We start from the raw sequence: 25,410 nt of genomic DNA, 5'->3' as shown, positions 1-25,410 counted from the left end.
AATAACATAAGAGAAAATGAAAGAAGGAAAAACAAAGAATAGCATAAGAGAAGATGAAAGAAGGAAAAACAAAGAATAACATAAGAGAAGATGATAGAAGGAAAAACAAAGAATAACATAAGAGAAGATGAAAGAAGGAAAAACAAAGAATAACATAAGAGAAGATGAAAGAAGGAAAAACAAAGAATAACATAAGAGAAGATGAAAGAAGGAAAAACAAAGAATAACATAAGAGAAGATGAAAGAAGGAAAAACAAAGAATAACATAAGAGAAGATGAAAGAAGGAAAAAACAAAGAATAACATAAGAGAAGATGAAAGAAGGAAAAACAAAGAATACATAAGAGAAGATGAAAGAAGGAAAAACAAAGAATAACATAAGAGAAGATGAAAGAAGGAAAAACAAAGAATAACATAAGAGAAGATGAAAGAAGGAAAAACAAAGAATAACATAAGAGAAGATGAAAGAAGGAAAAACAAAGAATAACATAAGAGAAGATGAAAGAAGGAAAAACAAAGAATAACATAAGAGAAGATGGAAGAAGGAAAAATAAAGAATATAAGAAAGAGATAATAAATAAAGAGCAAGAAGGAGACTGAAATAAGAGAAGGTGGTTAAAGAACGACCGCGGAATTTAGACCCCCCTCCCCCCCAAAATTAACAAGCAAATTGTATACATTTACAAGAATGTAATAGATAATTCTCTTTAAAAACATCATATACCTTGCTTCCCCGCTCTCCTGCACTGAGAGTGCCATAACAGAGCAAGTAATGACGCACAAGTCGGCTTATGTGTCATAGCGCCACCTTGTGTTGGGTTGTGGTTAGTCACATTCACGCGATCTGCTTCTTCTACGGTCTTCTTGACATGCAATCGTCACCCCCATTGTAAGACAAGTTTGAATCACTGAATTGGCCCAAACTTCAGCTTATATTAAAGATTATAGTCCGAAATAGATGGAAAATATGAAATTTGTGCATCGTCACGGGCAAAAACGCTTGTTATATGGAGTCAAACATACCCCTATGTTGAGGGGTGCTAAAATCAATGATCTTCGTAATAATGATCATGTATGTACACACATCCCAGGGAAATGTCATATTTTAGTTCAAATCCTTTTTCTATAATGTTTTGAAACTATCGGTATTCATTTCTGATGGAACAGCCAAAAAATAACAAATAAATTCAACATTTGTCACATCAAGTAATAGTCTACCGCCCTCTCGCGTTTACACTTATGTAGTGTTGTTGTGTCAGTTTCGCACACAATGGATTCGAAGAGAGTGCGCCAGCACAAGTAGTTCATACATGTCTCTTGCATTATGACGTGTATACATAGTTCTATGAAATGAATAAATAAGAACGGGAAAGAACTTCAAATTCGGCTCCTAATAGTATTATGTACATGTAAATGAATTCAAAGTACGGATCAAAATGGATACAGATGTATAACTTTTCCTTTTTTTACAAATCTATATTCACAAATCTCTTTGTGCTCTTGTGTAGAGCACGGTTGCTACTCCCTTTATAATGAATATTCATTACCTATTGAAATTAGCCACTCCCCATATTCAAGAGGCATGCTATTTGCATTTCAAAATCATGCAAATCATTTGGGCATTCAGTTCAATCGAATGTCTTGTTTCATCAGGCGCTATGTGATATTATAACAGCCAATAAGAATTGTCGTCTTATTCCGCAAATACCGATGGTTCAAGGGTCAATAGTGTTTACAATTTCCAGCGTGTTATAGCCCTATATAGTTTCGTCATCAACGTTAAATCCCCCTCTCTCTTTTTCTCACACTCTCTCCCCCCTCTCTCTTTTTGCTTTCTTATTTTCTGTTCCTCTATCTTTGTCAGTAAAATTCTTTTTCATGCTATCCATCCAATATTTATTTTCATATATCTTTGTACATTTTTTTGTCAAATATACAATCTTTCTCTCAGATTCTTGCACCCTTACATAAATTATCTTTCGCACTATTTCATGATTTTTTTAGAATACGATTCTTTGAGAATAACATCTTGATTTGTCTTCTGCTTTTGAATTACTTCTCTTCGCCTTCCCTTCCAAAACTCATACATGTATGCATCTAAGATGCATTATTTGATATCTATTATATTCAAACTCTCCATCACACTAAATACCAAGTGTCTCTCTCTCTCTCCCCTCACTTGCATATACTTTCTTTCTCTCTCCCGTCTCTCTTTATCTCTCCCCCTCTTTTTCACATATACAAACATACACACACACACGCCCACCCTCACCCACACTACCCTCTCACACAAACACACACTCTCTCTCCCTCGCTCTTCTATTAATATCATCATAGCATGACCAACATATTCAAAGCAATTTTAATATAAAAACAATGGGATATAGTTTATATCATTGTTAATTTAGCATTTAATCTATCTGACTTCAAGGTTATACTTTTTAGTCAATCAGAGATGAATACAAACATTCAAAAAACATTTCTTTCCAATAATTTTGCTTGAAAATACAAAATTTAAATTCTACAAGTACACAATAATGAAATTGATGATTTAAGTGAAACAGCAATTGTTATAATATGAAGTTTAATTAGATTAAACCAGACAAAAGTGAATGTTGCAAAATTGTTGAGATTCGAACTGTAAAAGTGATAAAATATGAATAGAAAAAAATTAACTCTAAAGCTATAATTACTACTTCCACATTACTGATGGAACAATCATTTTCATTTTGTAAATAAATATTTGACATATATGTTTAGTTGATACATTAATTATCCAATCCATAGCTTGTTAAACAAAAACACATAACTACACAGCGAATTATTCTAAAGTGGCTTTGTTACGGAAATCAATTTAGAACGATTTGACTGGGTGATTACGCCTTAAAACAAATTTGCATTTTACGTTAAGCTCGTTCACAAAGTTTGGGGCTTGTGGTACTCAGCGCTGAACCCAATATCATTTGGCAGGACGTGCTTGCATTTCTTTTAAAATTTCGAATCAGATTTACAGCTTTGCAGTCTAACATGTTTTAGATATAGTCATCTCCCCTGTGATGTCATCCAGCTCTTATGTTCGCTGATTCATTTCCGATGCTATAACTATTTTCAACAATTTTCACTGATGATTCCTTCCTGCACCCGTGCAGACATTAGTCGTATAAACCTCATTGCTTCATTTCAAATTCTTGTCTTCTGGCATATGCCTTTTCAAATCTTAATCTGTCAATATCATCTTTAGAAGTTACGTCAAACAGTTTCATGTATCACCTCATCTTTAGCCCCCACGTAGACGTGCATTCACGTTGATAGTTGAACCGTCCTGAATACTTGTCTCGAAAATCTTTCGGGATCCAGATAGTGTTATACCAACGCAAGTTGAGTAGCATTGGCTATGGTCCATACTGCACGTTGAGGCGGCACTCCTGTGTAGTTCATTGAGAGTCCAGTTTGAGTTGGCATTCATTCGAATTGAATTTCCAGTGGTCTTTACAAAAAAATTGATGTCGCCCTGGAAACGTGATAAAATGGAGAAAAATTATGAGTTGTTGCGTTTCTCTATGCATTTAAACTTTTTTATCTTTGGATATAAATTTGGAATAATATCATGAAATAAGGTAAGACATTGTTATATTTCTCCTTATCAAATCATATTTTGTAACTGTATCCCAAATTAAATACTCAAATTAAGGTCAAAGCTAGATTATCATAAGTTGTAAAACACATTTACAGGAAAGTATTGTGAAATTATTCTTTAAAAAACCCGAATATGAATGCTACTCACAGATTGATTTGGATTTGATATGCTATGCCTTTACCAAATAAGATATATCGGAAATATCGGAGAAAGTTTTGTAATGATCCAGTAAGTGGATAGCTTTATCTAAGAGTAGGGAAACTAAATTGTAATTTCGAAAAACTTTTTTTTTATATACTGCCATATTTTTCTTATATTTTGATATTCTATTCATGAACATGATCATCATCCAGTACTGATTCCATTCTTAACATTTTTTTCCACATATATACATAAATTCTATCGTATTGTTATCCTTCCATAAAATTTGACCCTCAAAATAGAACATATAAGTTGATCTGAACTTACCCTATGCCTGGAAGGCTCATTTCCTTGAACTCCATGGGTCTCTTCTCCATATCCGCCATTACCTCCGCTGCCTTCGTTCCCTGGCCCATGCTCAGGAGGCTCGTTTTTTTGAACGCCGTAGGTCCCTTCACCGTATCCGTCATCACCTTCGCCGCCTTCGTTGCCTGTGGTTCCGTATGTACTCATAATTTGTTTGACGTTGTTGAATTCAGCTCGATGAAATCTGCTCGATTCCTGATGATATCGAAGGTTTCAACCATTCAAAAGTTTCCTTGCTTGTGTGAAGGAAAATCTGATGAGGACGTAGTCGGTGTCGAGCCTTTATAGGGCAGTGGTGATGATAATTTTTAGTCGGGGGATTCCCATCTCTGATGAGACAGATACGTCAGTGGAACGTTTTCTTCTCGAACAATCCATGGTGGTAATTTGGATCAATTTAGATTTTTAGGGAATTTTTCTTTGATGATGTCTGTTATGGATTTTTCAATTTCTTTATTATTATTTTTTCTAGTTGGTTTTCACGGGGTCCAATGTTTGTCGTCGTGGATGGTATTTTAGGGAAAGGGGATATTTTAGATAATGTTAAAATCAGACCAGACATCATATTACCTACCCTGTAATCTAATTCGATCAAAAGTGTTCGTATATGCCATTTCAGCATTGATAAATTTGCATAGTCTTTGAAAAAGAAAAACATATCACTCCAGTATAGTACAGAAAACCGATGAACAACGCAAGGAAAATAAAGAAGTAGATGATTCCGCACAAGCCAGGCAATGATTTAATCTGTTAAAGAAAATATTGTACAATTGGATTTAAAATCAGAGAAATATCTACATGCAAAATAAATCGACACATCTTATTTTAGACATACGTTCTCTTATTTGCAACTGGCACATTCTTGTTAGTCATGTCATTAGTGAAGGATGTTAAATTTTCATATTAACAACATTTGATAAAATGGGGAATTGATGACAACAATCTGAATATTTTCAACCAGTTCTCGACACTGCAATCAATTTTGAGATTGACCACAACAGAATGAAATCAAACATTTTTATTGTTAAGGTTAAACTTACCCTTTTACGGAAAGGTTCATTGTATCTTGGACCCGGGGTTGGTGTCGACTCTCCCATGGTATGTTCCTGCTTATCACGAGAGGGGTGGGGCGGGGAGCGTTTCAGAATATAGGATGAAGTGCACAACTAACTCACTGAGGTACTGTTAAGTACTAGATTACTGATGCTTGGCAAAATTCAACCACTAGTCTTGAATGGGGGCTTCCCACTGTCCATTTTCTTTACCCAGTATAGCTTTCCTCGAATTCTAGAAACAAAACATGATCAATTCACCACACAAGCCCTCAGAGTCATACACGCAGACACACTTACACCCTATCGCAACAAATCATTTTCCAATCGCTGATGAGAAAGACACGTTTCCTTCTCGAAAAACCTTGATGATGATTTTATCAATTTCAATTTTCGGCGATTTTTCTCTGATGATGTCTGTTCATATTATTCAAAACTATTCTAAAATGACCCTTTATCCCTTCAATAAATTTTGAAGTTACATATGCGATCAGATTACTTGTTTCCCAGTTAGAATAAATACCGGATTTAACGCATTATCTGATATTTCCCAAATCTTTATACCAAACTTACAGCAGCAATATAATTCTTTTGCAGAAATTTTACCTCTGTATCTTTCATTAGCATTAAAATGTCCCAACCTTTATTTCTTCACTTTCTCTGCCTCATTTACCTTTCCCCCTTCGTTATCATCCGTCTTTTTTTGTCGTCATTGCCACCGTAATCAACTTCATTTTCATCACAAATTCAATATTCATAATTCAACGCCAACATCATCGTCGTCATCGTCACCGTAGTTGTCATGGGCATCTGTGATGTGGTCGTAGTTTTTACGATCTCATCATCGTCAACATCAAGTCCAATTGTTGTGTTATGATTAGACCCCTGCCTTTCAATCTTCCGACTTCTGTTAATACAAAGTTCTCATTACACCTATCTTTGTCTCCATCTCCCTTTTTCTCTTTTCTATCTATGTCTGTCTCTCCCTCTGTCTGTCTCTCTCTCTATCTCTTTATTTCTATTTCTAGTATTCTATATCCAGTTTATCATCCTCTTCCCTCTTCTCTTCTCTTCTTATTACCTCTCCTTTTCAACCCTTTGCATCTTTCCATCACCCTGTCCTTCCTCTTTTTCCCTTCCCTATTCATTCTTCATAAAGCACATGCAACAAAGCACTAACGAGTCCACACACGCACATACACACCCACACATACCTACCTGTAAATACACATCCCACCAACACTCACTCACATACATATCCAATAACTCTCTCTCACATACACACACACAATGAATCCCTTTCACCTTATATTCTCTTCTCGTTTTAGCAATGGCATTAAAGACGATAGAATTAAAAATGCTAAATTTTATATCAAAGAATGAAAGACAGAATATCAGCCGAAGCTTTATCATTTTGTGAATTTGATTATAATTATTTAAGCAAAGTCAATTGATTAAAAGAAAAGCAGTGTGACCTTATATCATTTGAGTTAAGATTGTTTCAAAACATAGAAAATAACGTCTATTGCAATATGATTATATCAATAAAGATTAATTCAAATGCATTCAATTCCATGAGGGTTAGACTATTACTTCTTTTTTATTACGAGAATAGTTTCGAATACGACTAAAGTGTTACTTGTGAAACATTGTTTTCGTCATGAGCATAATCGAAAAATTATTTTATTACTAGAATGTTAATTCTGATTAAAAATAGTCAATGTAATGCTGGTTATTTAAGCGAGAAAAGGAGAACATAAAATGTGTTATGATAAAGAAGGTGATGTGTCAGAATAACTTGCACTGATCTTCTATCACAAAAAGATATTAAAATGAAGATTTCCTATATCAATTTTTATGTTGAATGCTTTTAATTTTATAGCCTCTTATGGGCGTATACATTTAAAAAAGGTGAACATAAATATTACAGATCAAAATTTGTATAGTGATAAGTTTATAAAGTGAATTTCTTTTAGGATTAACCCCATATTGATCTTAAGATAGATTTCCAGCTTTCAGGGCATTCTTTTAAGTTCAGGAAAATGTAATTTGAAAGAGTTATTACGATATTACTGTGTCGACAGTATCACTATTTTTTTTAGAAACATTCCCTTGCTATTGAGTCATAGATATGTAACCCAAATGAACTTGCTCTATTATAATGAAAAAAAATCATGTACAAGCTAGATAACAAATATTATCACCCGTATCAGACATCTGAGCTGGTCATTAACAAAACCGTATTGCCCTAGATTCATAAATATCGGGAAGATATAGGTATATTATTTGTATTTTCCTCGGTCTCAATGCGCATATTTACTTTGCATGCAGAGAGACGACGCAAAATATACCTTTTTATTTTCCCTGGTCTCACATCCGGGCATTTGAGGATGCGTATAAAGAGATACGCTTCATAAGGAGCTGCGCGCCAACAATATACGTCATAATAAAGACATCACTGGATCCGAGCGCTTGCAAGTACGTCATAATGGTAAAGTGCAGAGCCTAGACCCTGATATTAACATGACACAATAGAACTCTATTTTTAAAAGAAATATCACCATTATCATGATTTTTGCTCTAGATATCTGATTTGGATGATAATAAAAATATTGACTGGCTCTTCTTTCGGGGAACATCAAATATATTGCCCTTAAAAGACCCATATTGCCCTCGTCTAAAGACTCGGGCCAATATGATTCTTTTGCTGGCAATATATTTGATGTTCCCCTCAAGGCCAGTCAATATTATATAATTATATGACCGGTCTACAAAATATACAGGTTCGGTATATCGATGTATAAATATATTTTAATCCACAATGTATTAATAAGGTAGATACTTTTTTATGAATACGATTTATCAATTCACTTAATCATAGATTTACTCATCAATTCATTTAAATAGACTATTTTCAGTTAAAAATGTAATATGCAAATATTCAATAAAATGAGTAGTGATTTCAATACAAAATTAGGACACATATGTGTAAGACATAAATGATAGTACTTTAGAACTTGTACTGCATTAGGCGCATATTAAGTTATCTCTATGTGCTTCAAAAGGAATTTCGAAATTGTTACACTGGCTTCAACTTGGCGGGGATTTATTTTTATTATTAAGTTTTTGACAGCGTGCAAGAATTGAAAGAAATCAATTACTGCAATGTGATAAAAGGCAACATACAGTATATGAATGGACTGCTACAATATTTGTATGTGTGTTAAGAGTGTGAAATTCTACTTTTAGCAGGAAAGTATGGATCTTTATATAGAAATTGAATACATCATACACATCGAACATCGAACCGTTTCTTTTTGCGTGGAACATATACTAAGCAATCACATGCAGGAGGTCACATTCATTAGATTGAAGGAAAATATTTTGCTTTGTCGCCCCCACGAAGTCGGCCATTAACCCTTACTTCGCTTCCTTGCCTTATGCCAGTGTCGAATATTTGCGTAGAACCGCCCAACTGCTTGCTGCCGAATGTGACGTAAAATTGGCTTCTAGCCATGTTGATACGGGCACCAATTTCGTCAACCAACAGGTCTTCACTCCAATTCAATACTACGTCCATTGTCATACTATTCCCATCAGTCTTTATGACTATTATTTGAACCTGTGGAGAATCGGACACATAATAATGAAATTTAAAAATATTATACAAATCTTTGATATAAAGGGAAGAATTTTGTCTGCCCAGTGACGTAAGGTACATTCCCCTACATATCAGCATAAACAACAATAAAAAAATCCTGATTCCATATATCACAAATCACTGTGAAAGTTGGTGCTTAACAGTATGAAAAATATCAATTATTTTCTATAAAAATACATTTTGTTATGATACATAACCTTTCCCGGCGGACAGGCGTAATGAACATACATATGAAATAAAGAGACAACAAGTGCTAGTGCCTCTAAATGCCAGTTGATCTTAGTCCAAACAGTGCAAATATCTTTTTTTGTATGTGATTATTCATTTTTGCAAAATATGGAATGAATTATAGCAACTTTTACATGTACGTACTTGAGCATGCCTTGAAGGTTCGTTTCCAATGCCACCTGGGGGAGGGATTGCATTCTGGTTGTGACGAGGTTGATTCATCTAAAGACACACACACACACACACCCACACACACAGAGGAGGAGAGAGAGAGAGAAAGAGAAAGAGAAGGAAACATAAGAATATTTCCTAAAATGACGACATTCTTGCAGTTGTGTGGCTATGGTTATGGGTTTCGCCATCCAATAATTCAAAGTGACAGTTTGTTTTTATGTAGATGATAATGCAACTATTGCTTGATACGACATTTGCTCCGACGACAATCGCTCCGGGCTTTATTTCGTCTACGATATAGGGTTAGGGTTGCAAAAGGGTTTTAATTTTAGGTTTAGGATTGGGTATAGTGTTAAATCCAGGGCTGAAGTTGGTCATTCCATTAGTGTGTAGAAATTACAGTGGAGTAATTGTCTCCAGAGCAAATGTCATGGAACCGGGTGGCTTACATACATTTCAAATATGCCGAGTGCAGCAATAATCCCAGCCCCCATTTTTTAAAATCTCCCAATGGCAATGATCGGTTTGATATCTAGTTACTCGATGTAAGTTCTCACCCAGTATTTCATATCAAATTTAAAGTTATTATACGAAATTTCCACATAATCCACTTACCTTTTACCTTGCTTGATGTTGTTCTCTCAGCAACTCCAGTATCACTCCTTTTTACTTTGGTATCAACTTCACAGTGACATCATGCTCACGCATTGAAGATATACTCGATGATCGGGGAATACCAATGTTGTCGTGTCAATAAAAAATTTCAACACAAATTCACTCCAATCCTTTTTCGATTGTTCGACGTACAATTCCGACCATGAATAACGATTCATTTATGGTGTACAGTTGCAATGATTAGTTTAAAAAATATATGAAATGAATATTTGCGGAGATATACCTCAAAGTAATCTATTGAAATGGAGGTCGACACCAATGAAAATTTTGTGGGAATTCTTTAATGTGAGATGGTATTTGATCTGGAATTGTTAAATAAAGATGACCTATAATGATAGTGGTGTATATTACTGGACAATTGCATTCAGAGCATCTTTGAATTATGTAATAGCTACCATGGTCACAAACATTATGAGTGGTAATTCATTAAACCGACATTTCGTCACCCTCGCTTTCGGGAACATTCTAACGAATCGTCAATATCTTCATCATCACCATCGTCACCGTCATCACCATCAATGCGGCAAGCACTACCACCATCTTCTTCTTCATCATCAACAGTATCATCATCATCATTACATTATTATCCTCATAATCCTCATCAACATCATCATCATCACCCCCTCCTCTTCTTCCTCCTCCTCATCATCATTTATAATTAAAACAAAGAAATAACACCACCAAAGTTACCGCAATCATCATTGCTCAAAAACTATCATTTCTCGAAAAACAGCTCAAACATGACAGAACGCAAATACTGACTCGTTCTCAAATTTTGTTTGTATTATATTCTTTCACTTTTTGTACATCAGATTCGTCACCAAAAGCATTTGTACAAAACTTAAAATGGGAGGTCGAGATCATGATCATTATATTAACAGTACAACCATGCTGACATTGACCTGTTTTCGATGGTGAGACTACTCCTTTTTCTGCAAACACGACATGAAAAATGATTATAACAATGGGTATTAATCAAGTATCATCTACATTTTTTCGAATAAATTTATTTCAAAATTACCAAGCTCAAAACGCATCAGTTACAAGAAACTAATTGGGTGGCCCAGGTGCAACTGTTATCGAGATGTATTACTGTTTTCTAATCACTTTTTACTAGAACACAAATATCCGACATATTTAATAATATTTCCTTGTGAGAATTTACTGTGTTCTAGTACATCATCACCGAAAAACAGTGAAATATGACTAAAATAACAGCTGCACCCAGCTGGCTACAGCCCTAATAAATTTGACTATTTTATTTTTGGAGTGTGTCCCGGCAGTGACGAGGATCATGCTTGAAACGGCAAAATTATATGTTCCCTCCATTTACAGTATACAGTATTGCGTAAAAATATCAAGGTTACCTTTTGGGAATAATTTCAAAATACTTCAGGCCATCATATACATAGATCAACTTTATGTTACAGTCACACCAACGAAACCGACTCCAGACCGATCAAAGATATAACGTTATTACCAATGACACACTATCGGTCGGTTTGGATACGGTTTGATTTGTGTGACTGGAGCACTGCAGTATGCAGTTTTTCTTAAAATATGCAGGATGTTATTCTTAAAACATTCAAAGTAAGCCATCATTAATGAATTGCATTCGGCAATGACCATCGTCAGTATCATCATCGAAATTATTTTTGGGCCAATTTCCTCATGTCATGATTGCTATCTGCAACATCTATATTATTATCATCAACATCATCACCATCATCATCATTTCCTTCATCATCATCACCATAATCATCATCATCACCATCATCATCATCACCATAGTCATCATCACCATCATCATCATCATCATCACCATCATCATCATCACCATCATCATCATCATCATCATCATCATCATCACCATAATCATCATCACCATCACTATCATCATCATCATCATCATCATCATCGCCATCATCATCATCACCATCATCATCATCACCATCATCATCATCATCATCATCCCCATAATCATCATCATCTTCATCATCATCATCACCATCATCATCATCACCATCATCATCATCACCATAATCATCATCATCATCATCACCATCATCATCATCACCATCATCATCATCACCGTAATCATCATCACCATAATCATCATCACCATCATCATCACCATAATCATCATCATCATCCCCATAATCATCATCATCATCATCATCATCACCATCATCATCATCACCATCATCATCATCACCATCATCATCATCATCATCATCCCCATAATCATCATCATCTTCATCATCATCATCACCATCATCATCATCACCATCATCATCACCACCATAATCATCATCATCATCATCACCATCATCATCATCACCATCATCATCATCATCATCACCGTAATCATCATCACCTTAATCATCATCATCATCATCATCATCACCAACATCATCATCTTCGGTATGTCTCTTGCGGCAGTCACTTTCTCTTAACTGATTACGAAATATAAACAGATATAGAAAAGACACACACTGTGTCCGGGGAACTAAACCATTTAATCTGAAAAAATCATTACGACACACATAGGAACAAATAGATAAACTTATTACAAAGAAGAGCAAACCCTTTGGTATATAAATTTAAATGAGTGTATAAACAATAGAAAGTGTGTGCAATTCAATACAAATTAATGTATCATTTATATTCGAATGTTGGGGGCTGTGTATAAAAGTTTATAAAAAGATGAATACTAATCGATAGTTATCTTTTATAGTATTAATAATTTTAAGAATTCAAGCGACTCCAGGCAATCAACCTCATGAATACATTTCCATTTATTTTCACACATTAAACACCTTAACTACCACTTACATGTGTCATCATGTATATACATTTGCATGCAGATTAAATGGCATTTAATTGAAAAATATCTAATCTCTATCTGAACCCTTTTCATTATATTGGGTTGTCACAATAAGTTTGATTACTAGACATTCTATCAATTTATCACAGTAAAGCAATGCATTTGTACCAAACAATCGATTCATGACAAAACTTTAAAAATCAAATACCAGTTGAACATTATCACTAATGAACAATTTAATATTAACATATGGCTGAACTTTTGCAGTGAACTATACATGGGCGAAAATACCAAAGGGGATAGAGGGACACAATATAAAATATCCCCACTATTTGTGCTCTTTTATGATGGAATAAAATGCATCATTCAAAATCGTAATCAAACATGTATCCTTGAATTTCGAAATATATATCATATCGATATATTTTGGTTAAGAACTTGGGTAGGAAAAGGGGTATCGGTTCGACTAGTCTCTCGTACATATGTGTGTGTAAATATATATATTTACAAAGAAAAATGGTAAACTCAATTGTGTCCGCCACCTTTGAAAAGAGCTTTCAGCCCCTGAAACTATATAGCGCCATTATATAGAATGGTGAGATCCAGTATATGATGTAAGAATAAATCGTTCTATAAAATATACAGCAGTTTTTAGAGCTGGGTGTTTGACCAATAGTGTGGAATGGGTGATGACGGAATTAAGAAGCTTTATTCATGTAATAAAATCATTTCCATTATGATCATTCGATGACTAAAATTCCAGTAAATTAGATGAAATTTCCTGTGACTAATCACCTCATTACTTGGTATCAAACTTAATGTCACTCCTATATCTGTTATATATTTTGTTTGTTCAATCTGTAATAAATGCAAAGGAAATTTAATTCAATTGGAGAATATAACCATGTCTAAGATATACATATTATTCAAATACATAAGAAAAATACATCAGAGAACCGACAAGAAAAATCATTAAAACGTGGAGAATCGTTTCACTATGTTTATCTATGTACTTAATAGTATGAATTTACAGAGTTAAACCAAATTATTTTGAATGAGTGAAGTAAACGCTAGAAAAAATAATATCATCTGCAGCTATCGTTTTTCTGGAGTGGGGCAGTGTAAATCTTACTTGTGGAAATAGGAGTGCGAATGATAGCATTGAGAAAAGATGCACTACCGGCTCCCGAGTACATTATTATATCATTAAAATATAACTTTAAGCCCACCTCGCAGTCGCAAATTGACATATACTGTTTTACCATCCCGTATTCCAACATGAAATATCATTTTGGCACCATGCAACTTCTTACTCTCAAAAGTCACGTAAAATTGACTTATATCTACGTTGATAAGGGCTGCGATCTGCTCAATCAGGAAGTCTTGGGTCCAATCCAAGACTACTTCTAAGGATTTTTTTGTCCCGTTAAAGTCCACCTTTATCTTTACCTGTTAACAATATTGAAAAAAAAGACAAAAAGATGTGTTTAGTGGGAAGAGATGACATATATGATCATAGACGTTGTTTCTTCGCACTACTTTCTACTGACATGATCGATAGATATTGCAAATGTGGGAGTCATGTTGGACATTGCAAAATGTAAACATTTAAGGTTTTGGAAAAATAACTTGTTACTTGTATTCCATGTGATATTCGGTTGGTCTTAGCGACTATACAATTAAGATAAATAGACGACTAGAGCTAATGTCACTGACTGTCAATCGATTTTAGTGAACATTATAAATGTCATTTGTTTTCTTGTTAATGATCATGAGTTTGTGTTTAGTGTAGAATATGGAATGGATTGACGTACCTGATCATGTTCTGAAGGTTCATTTTTTCTGCCACCTGGGTCCCTTCCACTCTGTTGATGATATTGACTCATCTAAATAGAGATAGATAGATACAAGTAGATAAATAGATAGATAGATATATAGATAGATAGAGAGAGAGAAAGAGAGAGAGAGCGGGGGGGGGGAGTATGGAAGACATACGACATTGTCTTGAAATGAAGGCTCTCATGGATATGGCAAATGTTTCGTCATCCTATAATATCGAGCGTATTACTGTTTTATCTTTTAATTTAGACGACATTTTAACTTTCAATTCGATAATGTATACGCCAAAATTATAGTGCATAAAATAAGGTGGCACCGGTTTGGTGATACATTTGCTTACCCTTACTTCGCTTCCTTGCCTTATGCCAATGTCGAATATTTGTGTAAGACCACCCAACTGTTTGATATCTTTCAAGAGAGATAGAGGGGGAGAGAAAAAGAAGGAAACATAAGACATTATTATTACTTTCTTGCAGTTGCGTGGCTATGGTTATGGTTTTCGTCATCCAATAATTCAAAGTGACCATGGGACAATTTTTATTCATTTAGACGATAATGCACCTTTTAATTCGATAACGTAAATACGGAAATAATAGTGCATGAATTAAGGTGACGCCGGTTTGGTGATACGACATTTGCTACAGCGACAATAGCTCCGGGCTTTATTTCGTCTACGATAGAGAGTTAGGGTTGCAAACTAAAAAGGGTTTTAATTTTAGGTTTAGGATAGGGTAAAGTGTTAAACCCAGGGCTGAAGTTAGTCATTCCATTAGTGTGTAGAAATTACAGTGGAGCAATTGTCTGCAGAGCAAATGTCATGGAACCGGGTGGCTTACATACATTTCAAATATGCAGAGTACAGCCATAATCCCAGCCCCCATGTTCTTTTATCTACCGATGGCAATGGTGTGCTTGATATCTAGTTACTTAATGTAAATTAATACCCAGTATTTCCCATCAAATATAAAGTTATTATACGAAATTTCCACGTAATCCACTTACCTTTTACCTAGCTCGACGTTGTTCGTTGGTCGACAATGTATCGTGATATGTTCTCTCAGCAAGTATTAACCTCACAGTGACACCGTGCTCACGCATTGAAGATATGGTCGATGATCAGTGAATACCAATATTGCCGTGTAATCACACAATTGTCACAAAAACTCACACACACCCTTCTCGATTGTTCGACGTACAAGTCAGATCACGAATAACGATTATTTATGGTGTACACTTGCAATGATTAATTTGAAAAAAATACGAAATGAATATGTGTGGAGATATACCTCAATGTAATCTATTGAAATGGAGGTCGACGCCAATTATAATTTCATGGAAATCTATTTACTCAAATATGGTATTTGATCTGGACTTGATCAAATATCAAGGAACTATAATGATTGTGGTGTAAATTACTGCAAAATTGCATTCAAAGCATCTTTGAATTATATAATAGCTACCATGGTCAGAAACCTTATCATGATTGGTAATTCGTCACCCTCACCATCAGAAACATTCTAACAAACCACCAACACCGTCATCATCGTCAATATCGTCATCATCACCATCGTCACCATCACCACCATCACTGCCACAGGCACCACGACCATCTTCTTCTTCTTCATCATCATCATCATCATCATCATTATCATCATCATCATCATCACCATCATCATCATCAGTAATTACAACAACAGCAACAACATAATAACACCAGCAGCAGCAAATTCACCATATTTCTAAAATGTCAGACATGATCATATCACGAATAACAACTCAAACATGCCAGAACGTCAATATTTTCACGTTCTCGATATGGTTTGTATCATATCCTTTTACCTTAGTGCTTACTTAATTAAACAGCGTCATCCTCAACGCTTAATCAGACTCGTCACCCACAACATTTGTACAGAACTTTGAATGGGAGCTCGAGATCGTGATCGTTATATTAACGGTAGAACCATGCTGACGATGACATTTTTTGGGTGGCGACGACGGTTTCTTCGTCTGCATTTACAACATTAACTATAATGATGTTTACAAAACTATTAGTCAAGTTTCACCTACATTGTTTCGAATTAATTCATTCCGAGGCTCCCAAAACAAATCAGTTGCAGACTACTTGATAATCGGTTCACTTAGCTGCAACACATTTTTTTTTTTACAAATGTCATAATGTCATGAACACTAACATCAACATAATTACTATATCCATCTCGTCATCTCTAACTTTGTAAACCATTCAATTTGGTCAATGTTATATATAACAAGAAAGGTTTATAATACCTTGTCGGGTCAATAATAGTGAATTTACTTTATATTACGCAATTATAATTCAATAGCCACCGTTTATAATGTATTTGAAAAGTGATATTTTTTAGCATTAATGGATTGTCATAGATGAGCTTTTAAAATATTTATGAGGGTTGGAAATATTATCCGACATTTCGTGTAAAATGTTAATGAAGTAGTACTATGAGGTTCCAAGTTCTAAATATAACTTTTCCATGCAGACAATATCGAACATAAATTCAATCCTCAATGCTTTATGAACGGATTCGTTCAACGCACCTACGCTTCAAAGGTCATATGTTAAAGATATGTGCAATGGCGGGAACCTGGTGATTGTACGTAAAAATGCATAGGCAAGCTTTGGTGCGGAAATCATGAGCTTTCAGTTGATGGTGCTCTCGTAACAAGAACAGCAAATTATCCGTCTCTCCTGATTTCTACATTGTTTTGAGGTCTAAATTGCAGTTATATGCCGGATTACCAACCAAGGACAACTACACAACGTTTCTAATTTTATATTGGATAAGATGTCTTACGACCTAAGAAAATCTCAGAAGGGAAAGCCTACAAAAACCACTGGATCTGTACCAACGAAAAAGCAAAACCCGTTTTCGCACAACATGTACAAAGCTCTACCGGATCAGCTTACCCCCAGCCAGAGACCTGGGGAGCCAAGCCAGGTAAGCAGCCCTGCCAACACATCCGTGAGTACACCTGATAACGGATCTAACACCTCTACGCCTGACCGCACATTCCAAGATCAAGACTTCGAACAATCTAAATTGGATTTATTCCTAACAAAGAAATTCGAAGCTATGCTTGAAAGGGCTGTTGATCGGCTTGCTAAGAAGATTGAAGCTGTTGAGTCACTACTAGGGGCTTCCCTGGAGTTCGAGCGACAAAGGGTCAATGACCTTCAGGTCAAACAAAATCATCTAGAAACCAGGATCAAGAACTTGGAAGAAGAAGTGGAAAAGAACGGAGCTGCTACCAACAAATCGGAACGATTCTCCAGGAGAAATAACATTCGTCTCGTTGGGATCGACGAGTATCAGCAACCAACATCTCTTCCTGCCGATAGCGCATCTTCATCCGAGATTTCATCAGCTCCTGAACCTCACCAGGAAGATTGTATCACGCTAGCCGAGGACAAACTACGATCTTTCTTCGGTATTACGTCGAAGGTTGAACGAGCTCATCGTGACGGTAGGAAAACCAACGGAAGACCTCGTCACATTCTTGTGAAGCTTTTGTCATATCGCGATAAAGTTGATGTAATGAAAAGAGCTCGCTCCGTTCTGAAAAACCAGAGTTTCTTCATCATCGATGACCTTACCAGCGCTGACCTCCAAGAAAAACGTAAATGGTCCAAACAGGTCCAGGCCCTTTACGCTCAAGGAACCAAATTGCGTTTTTATGCAGGAAAATGGCGACTCCGTGGAGGTGACCCTTTTAATTTTGAGTCTTCATCCGACGACGCCTCTCGCATCACAACCATTGGTCACGCTGGAGTAGTGTTCTAATTTTTCTCAACCCGCTGTATGAACCAAGGTTAGTTTTAATTTTCCTGTGACGGCAACGTTCCTTCTTCTTTTTTGCAAATAGACATAAACAGATTAACGTTTTCACCTTCGGTTTTTTCCTTTTTTTATCGCTATTCATTTCGATAATGAGATATCATCCTTCTCAAGTGATTAATTTTAGTCTTCGAATCATCTGAAGACCCGTGGTTTTGATTTTTCGTAGGATGTTTACAACTTGGTCACCGAGATCTCGGACTATTATCATGATTATACAATTTTTATCAATATCTTCCTCGATCGTTCTTAAGACGGCATGAATGAATTTCACCTTTTCGCATGTTTCAGGTGTTTTCGCATTCATGATTTTCCTCCAGTACAAGTCTCAAGTACTTTTTTTTTTATAATGATGTCGACTCCTTAACGAAAGAAAATTTACAAATTTGATGTTCATTTTGACTTTGATTCAAATATAATTATGTCGAGAAGAAATAACACGGTGTTCGTTACAATGTTACTATGACAATATGCATCTCCTCGATCTGGATATCAGTTTTATTATTCGCATAAATGGTAAAAAAGGGGAAACTACTCTTTATCTTTCACTCTCTATAACATCTAAGTGCTGTTAGTGGATATTTCAATCAAAGTAAGCCTACCATGTACTAAATCATTGTTATCTCGCCTATATACGATGTATTCAATTTGGCACCCATTCCCTCATAGGCTCTACTTTTATATTCCCCAACATTGATCCGTTTTTTTATATAGATACCTTATTCGTTTGTATGTTGTGTTCACCTAGCTTTAGGTTCAAGCCTGAGGCAAACCATAAATTTCATAAATCGAAATCATAACTGGATCGCACATAAAATCTCGTACATCAAAAGTAGATTGTGTTGCTTATTAATATAATTCAACCATAAATAACTTACACGGATGTTTGTGTGAGTATGCTTTTAAGTCGTAGCATGTACCAATTCTAAATAATCTAGCTACCCTAATTCAGTCTTTAGCAGTTAAGGATGGATGCAGGATCTTACACACTATGACTTACCGGCCATCAATCATTTGTATTTATATAACGCAGAATCGTTATCCCAAATGATGTTGGCATCGGTTTTTTGTTTGTTCGTTTTATAACATGTGCTATCCAATCACCTATAGACACTGGCTTTATTGTTTTCCTTTCTCGTACGTTTATGATTTTCTTAATATGAGTCGATTAGAAACCACATACACTTTAGCACGTCGTTTACAAAATACATTGACATGATAGAGACATTTACTTTATTGTATCATAACTTCTCACAAAAAATCTCCCTACCAAATTTGAGAAATCACAATGTTGAAGCTTACAGGGTATGATTGTCTCATTTTCATGTTCATCCAATCAAAGTGTCAACGAGATCCAAAGTGTTTACTTTCTGATTGATATCAATCGCCATCTATTTTGAACAGAATCACGCATCTCCCTTTCACGTTGGTCATCAGTATTTGATTTCTGTTCTATTGGTACAGTTTTCCCCACTTCGAACATGCTACTCTGTAATTTCTCTTCCCCGTTATATATTTGAATTGATCAGTAGCAAATAGCTATTTGCTATATACTACGTTTTTATTTTCCTAAAATCATACTCAATTTCAGTAAAATCAAACTCATGGCTGCGCACCTCTTGATACTTTTATCAAGACACCCATTCTGTTCTTTCGCCCAAGGTGTGCTTGTCGTTAAGCTTGATGGTCATCCAATTTCAAGTTTTTACCAGGAACCAAATTTGCAAATTTGTTATATAAGGTTAATACGACTAATTGAAGTACATTTCTTTGCTAATTTACTTATTACTCCTTGATAAGGATAACACATTTTGCAGTTGTCTCATTTTGTATTTATTACGCACCAGCAAACTTGACAATAGGCTACATCAGAAATGGAACTTTACTGAATTAAGCGCGCTTGGAGCGCGAAGCCTTATCATTGGCTTTCTAATGACCTCCTTTTTTCTTTTGTTTGGAAATTACTCATTTTATTTGTCAATTCAATATCAGTGACGAAAGGAAACTCCCTGGTATATTTTGGACCTATCGAATTTACCGCGTAGAGGCTCCCTGCATCGCGCTGGTTCCTTGGGGTGCAGTTCGGGTCGCGGTGGGGTGCTGTGAGGCTTTTGCCGGGGGCTCGTGGACCGGGTCAGCACCGGAATCCCCAATTCTGGGTGGCGACATGTTTGCGTCTGGTCGTGTCTAGTGGTGCAAATATTCGAATTTTCTGCTGTCCCGGTCCGCCGGCTTTCGGCGGGAGCCTCGGGGCTCTCCGCAGCGACTCTGGTTGCATTCTCGGAGGAATCGATGCGTTAATGAATTTCGCAAGCGTCCCTGCAGCGAATTTGAGAACTACCCAGATTCTGCATCGCTAACACAATCTTTAATCATTGCAATGTTTTGGGCCTTTTTTTTTTATTTTAATATTTTGCCTCTAGTTTTTCCACTGACGTATATTTACGCAAAGATTTTTTTTTTTTTTTTGTATGTATATTCATATGAATTTTTCTTGTAGTGCTTTTCAGCATATGTTTGCTGATATCTTGCTTTAAACTGTTAGTAACTCTGCAATAGGCCTATATTTTTTGCCTTATTGAGTATTATGCGGCTTTTTTTTCTGGGGGCATAATTTTCCTCACTCGGGCCAACTATTTTTATTTCTTTTAAAATTGAAACATGGGGTATAGTGTCTGTAACCACTCATGTGTATATTGCGTTCATTCAATGCTGAATTTGTTGCAGATCTGCAAGCATATGTAAGTTATGGGTTCTTTCTCTTCTTTTTAACCATCCGATCTGACTGCAGAATCTTCTTTGCTTTTGTTTTGTATACACATATAACGACATGTATTTGCGGATAGACCACTAGAATGCATTTATCGATTTTTTTTTTTATTCTACACATCACACAGGCTTAAGTCCTGCTTCTTGCTTTGCTTTTTTTTTTAAATTACTACTTAGCTGTCTCCATTTGATATGACCTCGTTTTGTTATTTTTTGTGTTTTTTTTTTATAGATTTCATCAGGAGAGACGGACACAGTATGATTTTTTTTTCTGTCCTTGCCTTATTTTGCTTACTTGCGTTCTTGTTGATATTTGTTGCTTGTTTGTTTACATTAGGTCTATTTTTAGTAATTCACTAAGGACCAGTTAAGTTTGTTTTGTTTTGTTTTTTATTTCTCTTTCTCATCACCTTTATTTCCAACCCCCCACTCCAAATTTTGCACTGCACGAGGTCAATTCCCCTGCTTTATTTCTGTTCTTTTACTCCTCTTCTATTGCCTTTTCACTGACACACATTTTTTCTTCTCTTCTACACATACTCCGGAACAGGCACTTCGCACAGTGTATTGTTTCCTACTTTCCTTTAGGTTCCATTTAACCACCATCTCCCCTGCTTATGACGGATTTTTCTAGGTTTCCATTTAGCTCTTTAAATAACGAAGACTTGTTGTCTCTCTCGGCACAACATGGCGTTACTCGCACACTAGATAATCATGATAACTCCAACTATGATGCGCACATACAGAATTTTATGGACAACAATACATCCGATCTTAATTACAACTTGGATGCAAATGATCACTTCGGACAGCTCGCTACATCACATTATTTCACAGAACAACATTTCAAATCATACATTACATCAGATAACACTGGCGAAAGTTTTTTTCTTCTCCATTTTAATATCAGAAGTGCCAGTAAAAACTTTGATAAACTTAGACTTTTCCTAGATAATAACCGGTTTCCGAAAACTTCATTTATTGGTTTAACCGAAACATGGTTCTCTGATAACCCATGTTCCCTCTTCACACTCCCTGATTTTGATTTAATTGTTAACAATAGAACACTAAGACCTGGGGGTGGCGTCGCTCTTTACATACCGCAACAATACGACCATACTCTTATAGCTAACATGACCATATCAAACGACGTTCTAGAAACCTTATTTGTTGAAGTCACAAACCCCAAAGGTAAAAACTTAGTATTTGGTGTTTTTTATAGACCCCCTCAATCTAATATTAATACTTTTTTAGAATCTCTTAATGAAATTTTATCAAATCCTGTTTTGAAAAATAAAGATTGCTTTTTTATGGGTGACTTTAATATTAACTTAGTAGATTGTAATTCAAACAGCACCTCACATGAGTTTCTTGAAATGTTTCTTTCATATTCTTTTTTACCGCTTATCACTAAACCGACAAGAGTGACAGATAACTCGGCCACTTTAATTGATAATATTTTTAGTAATATAACTCAACAAATTCCCAAAGCCGGTATTATCCTTAGTGACATTACTGATCACTTTCCAATTTTTGCTAAATTATCTACAAATAAAATTATCATGAAAGAAACATTCAATACTCCATTTCGTAAGATAACTGATGACAACATTAACAATCTAATTAATACTTTAAATACAACAGACTGGTCAACTGTTTTTGAATCCACAAACGTTGATGACGCATATAACTTTTTTATTTCCAAATTAACCTCTTCTCTAGATACTCACGTTCCTTTTACCACTAACAGAAAATCGATTTATAAAAAGGTTCCACTCCACCCTTGGATTACTAAATCACTTTTGAGATCAATCAACCGAAAGAACAACCTTTACTATAAATACATAACTAAACAAAGTAACGAATCTCGCTTTAAATATACTTCATACAAAAACACACTTACTACTTTATTACGCATTGCAAAAAGAGAATATTATACCTCCCAACTCAATTTGTGCAAAAACGATATGAGGAACACATGGAAAATTATTAATGGAGCATTAAATAAAAACAAAAAAAGTACTTCTATAACAAAAATAAAAGTAAACAATACAATTACCGACGACAACATCTCAATAGCACAAGAATTTAATTCATATTTTTCAAATATTGGTAACAATCTGGCAAGCAAAGTCCCTCAAACTCATAAATCTTTCAACAGTTTTCTTGACAACCCAAATCCAAACTCTATATTTTTTAATCCTACTAACACAAGAGAAATTATTAATATTGTTAATAATCTACAGACCAAGAAAAGCCCAGGTTTCGATGGTATTCCTAATTTCCTACTTAAAAAAATTATTTTAACTATCGTCGATCCTCTGGTCCACATATTTAATGTTTCTATGAACACAGGGAAGGTACCTAACCTAATGAAAATAGCCAAAATCATCCCCCTTTACAAAAAAGGTGATAATCAGCTTGTTTCTAATTACCGTCCTATTTCATTGCTCACTTCGTTATCTAAAATTCTCGAAAAACTTATACATACTCGTACAACTACGTTCTTTAATAAATACAATACTTTTTCGAACTCGCAATTTGGTTTCCGCGAAAATCATAGCACCTCGCATGCAATTTTGACTTTTATTAATAAAATTACTTCTTCCATAGATAAAGGTTGTCATACTGTTGGTATTTTCCTGGACTTCTCCAAGGCCTTCGATACCATTAACCACGAAATACTTCTTCATAAACTTTCTTTTTATGGTATCAGGGGGAAGGCCTTGGAGTGGTTCAAGAGCTACCTAACAGACAGGTCTCAATTTGTGTCAGTCAACAACGTTGTTTCTTCTACTCTTCCCATTACATGTGGAGTACCACAGGGTAGTTTATTAGGTCCTCTTCTTTTTATTACATATATTAATGACATTAAAAAAAGTTCTAATTTACTAACATTTGTATTGTTTGCTGACGATTCGAACATTTTCTTTTCTCATGATAACCTAAACCAACTTGTAAGAATTGTAAACTCAGAACTTATACATGTCACTGACTGGATTAAAGCGAATAAACTATCACTTAACTTACAAAAGACGAATTTTATGCTTTTTAGTAACAGAATAAATACAATACCTAATAACATAATTTTTGATAACACTGTTCTTGAAAATGTTTCAGAGACCAGATTTTTGGGGGTTACTATTGATAATAAGCTATCATGGAAACCACACATCAATAATATTTGCAAAACAATTTCAAGAAACATCGGAATTATCAACAAACTCAAATATTTTCTCCCATCTCACACTTTACTTACATTGTATCATACATTAATATTACCATATATTAATTATGGCATTTTGGCATGGGGTTGTGCGACCCAAACACAATTACAAAGAATACTGTTGCTGCAGAAGAAGGCTCTTAGAATAATTTTTCAAACCCAATTCAGATCACACACAGATATACTATTCTTCCAAAATAATATTCTTAAAGTGAGCGATTTATATCTTTTCCAACTCGCCCAATTTATGTATAAACTAAACAAAGATGATCTCCCAACAATTTTTTCAGATATGTTCTGTAAAAACTCCTCTATACACGATTACCCAACCAGACAACGTAACTGTTATCACCTTCCCCCTACCCGTACTATATTAGCGAAAAACTCTTTTATCTTTTTTGGACCTGTGTACTGGAATTCACTGCCCAACGACTTTAAAGAATCTACAAACCTTAATATTTTCAAACGCAAACTTAAAAAGATGCTCATTTGTCAATACTCCACACCAACAAGTCAAGCTAACACATAACCTAAAACTACATTATAACTTAACCTTTAAAATTTGTCAAACATTACTTATAAAAACAACACTACAACATGATACAATACATTACGACCTGTGCACCTGCCATGTTTCCTCTTTTCATTTGCACTTTTTATTTGCACCTCCCTTATCTCCCTCTTTCTTTCCTTTGCCACTTTACCCTCCCTATTATAATTTTGTAAGTCCTTTTTCGTGTGTTACCACTGTAATTATTATTATTTGATCTACTTTCTCTTATTTTTTGTCGCTTATTCGTTTTATTTTGACATCTTGTGGATAACTTGTTTTAAGTTTGTCTTCTGCGTCCGTCTCGATTTTTGTATATAGTTGTATATATAGTCTGTTTATAATTTAGCATTGAAACTAAGTTTAGGGGCTTGCCTTCTTTACAAGCTTTTGCTTT

The 25,410-nt window shown here is 35.1% G+C and overlaps 2 long non-coding RNA genes across 2 annotated transcripts; both read right to left on the bottom strand.

The window, feature by feature from the left end:
• Window positions 1-7,955: 7,955 nt before the first annotated feature.
• LOC121429939 lies at window positions 7,956-10,461 on the bottom strand. Its single transcript, XR_005971983.1, has 3 exons — window positions 9,874-10,461; window positions 9,229-9,306; window positions 7,956-8,817 (listed from the first exon to the last, which is right to left on the bottom strand). It is a non-coding gene; the product is annotated as an uncharacterized LOC121429939 (long non-coding RNA).
• A 1,976-nt stretch (window positions 10,462-12,437) lies between these two features.
• On the bottom strand, window positions 12,438-16,180 carry LOC121430378. Its single transcript, XR_005972025.1, has 4 exons — window positions 15,602-16,180; window positions 14,940-15,007; window positions 14,575-14,646; window positions 12,438-14,209 (listed from the first exon to the last, which is right to left on the bottom strand). It is a non-coding gene; the product is annotated as an uncharacterized LOC121430378 (long non-coding RNA).
• Window positions 16,181-25,410: the final 9,230 nt, after the last annotated feature.

Source organism: Lytechinus variegatus, chromosome 16, assembly GCF_018143015.1.
Source record: "Lytechinus variegatus isolate NC3 chromosome 16, Lvar_3.0, whole genome shotgun sequence".
NCBI lineage: Eukaryota > Metazoa > Echinodermata > Echinoidea > Temnopleuroida > Toxopneustidae > Lytechinus > Lytechinus variegatus.
This window is presented reverse-complemented; position numbering and strand designations above follow the sequence as displayed.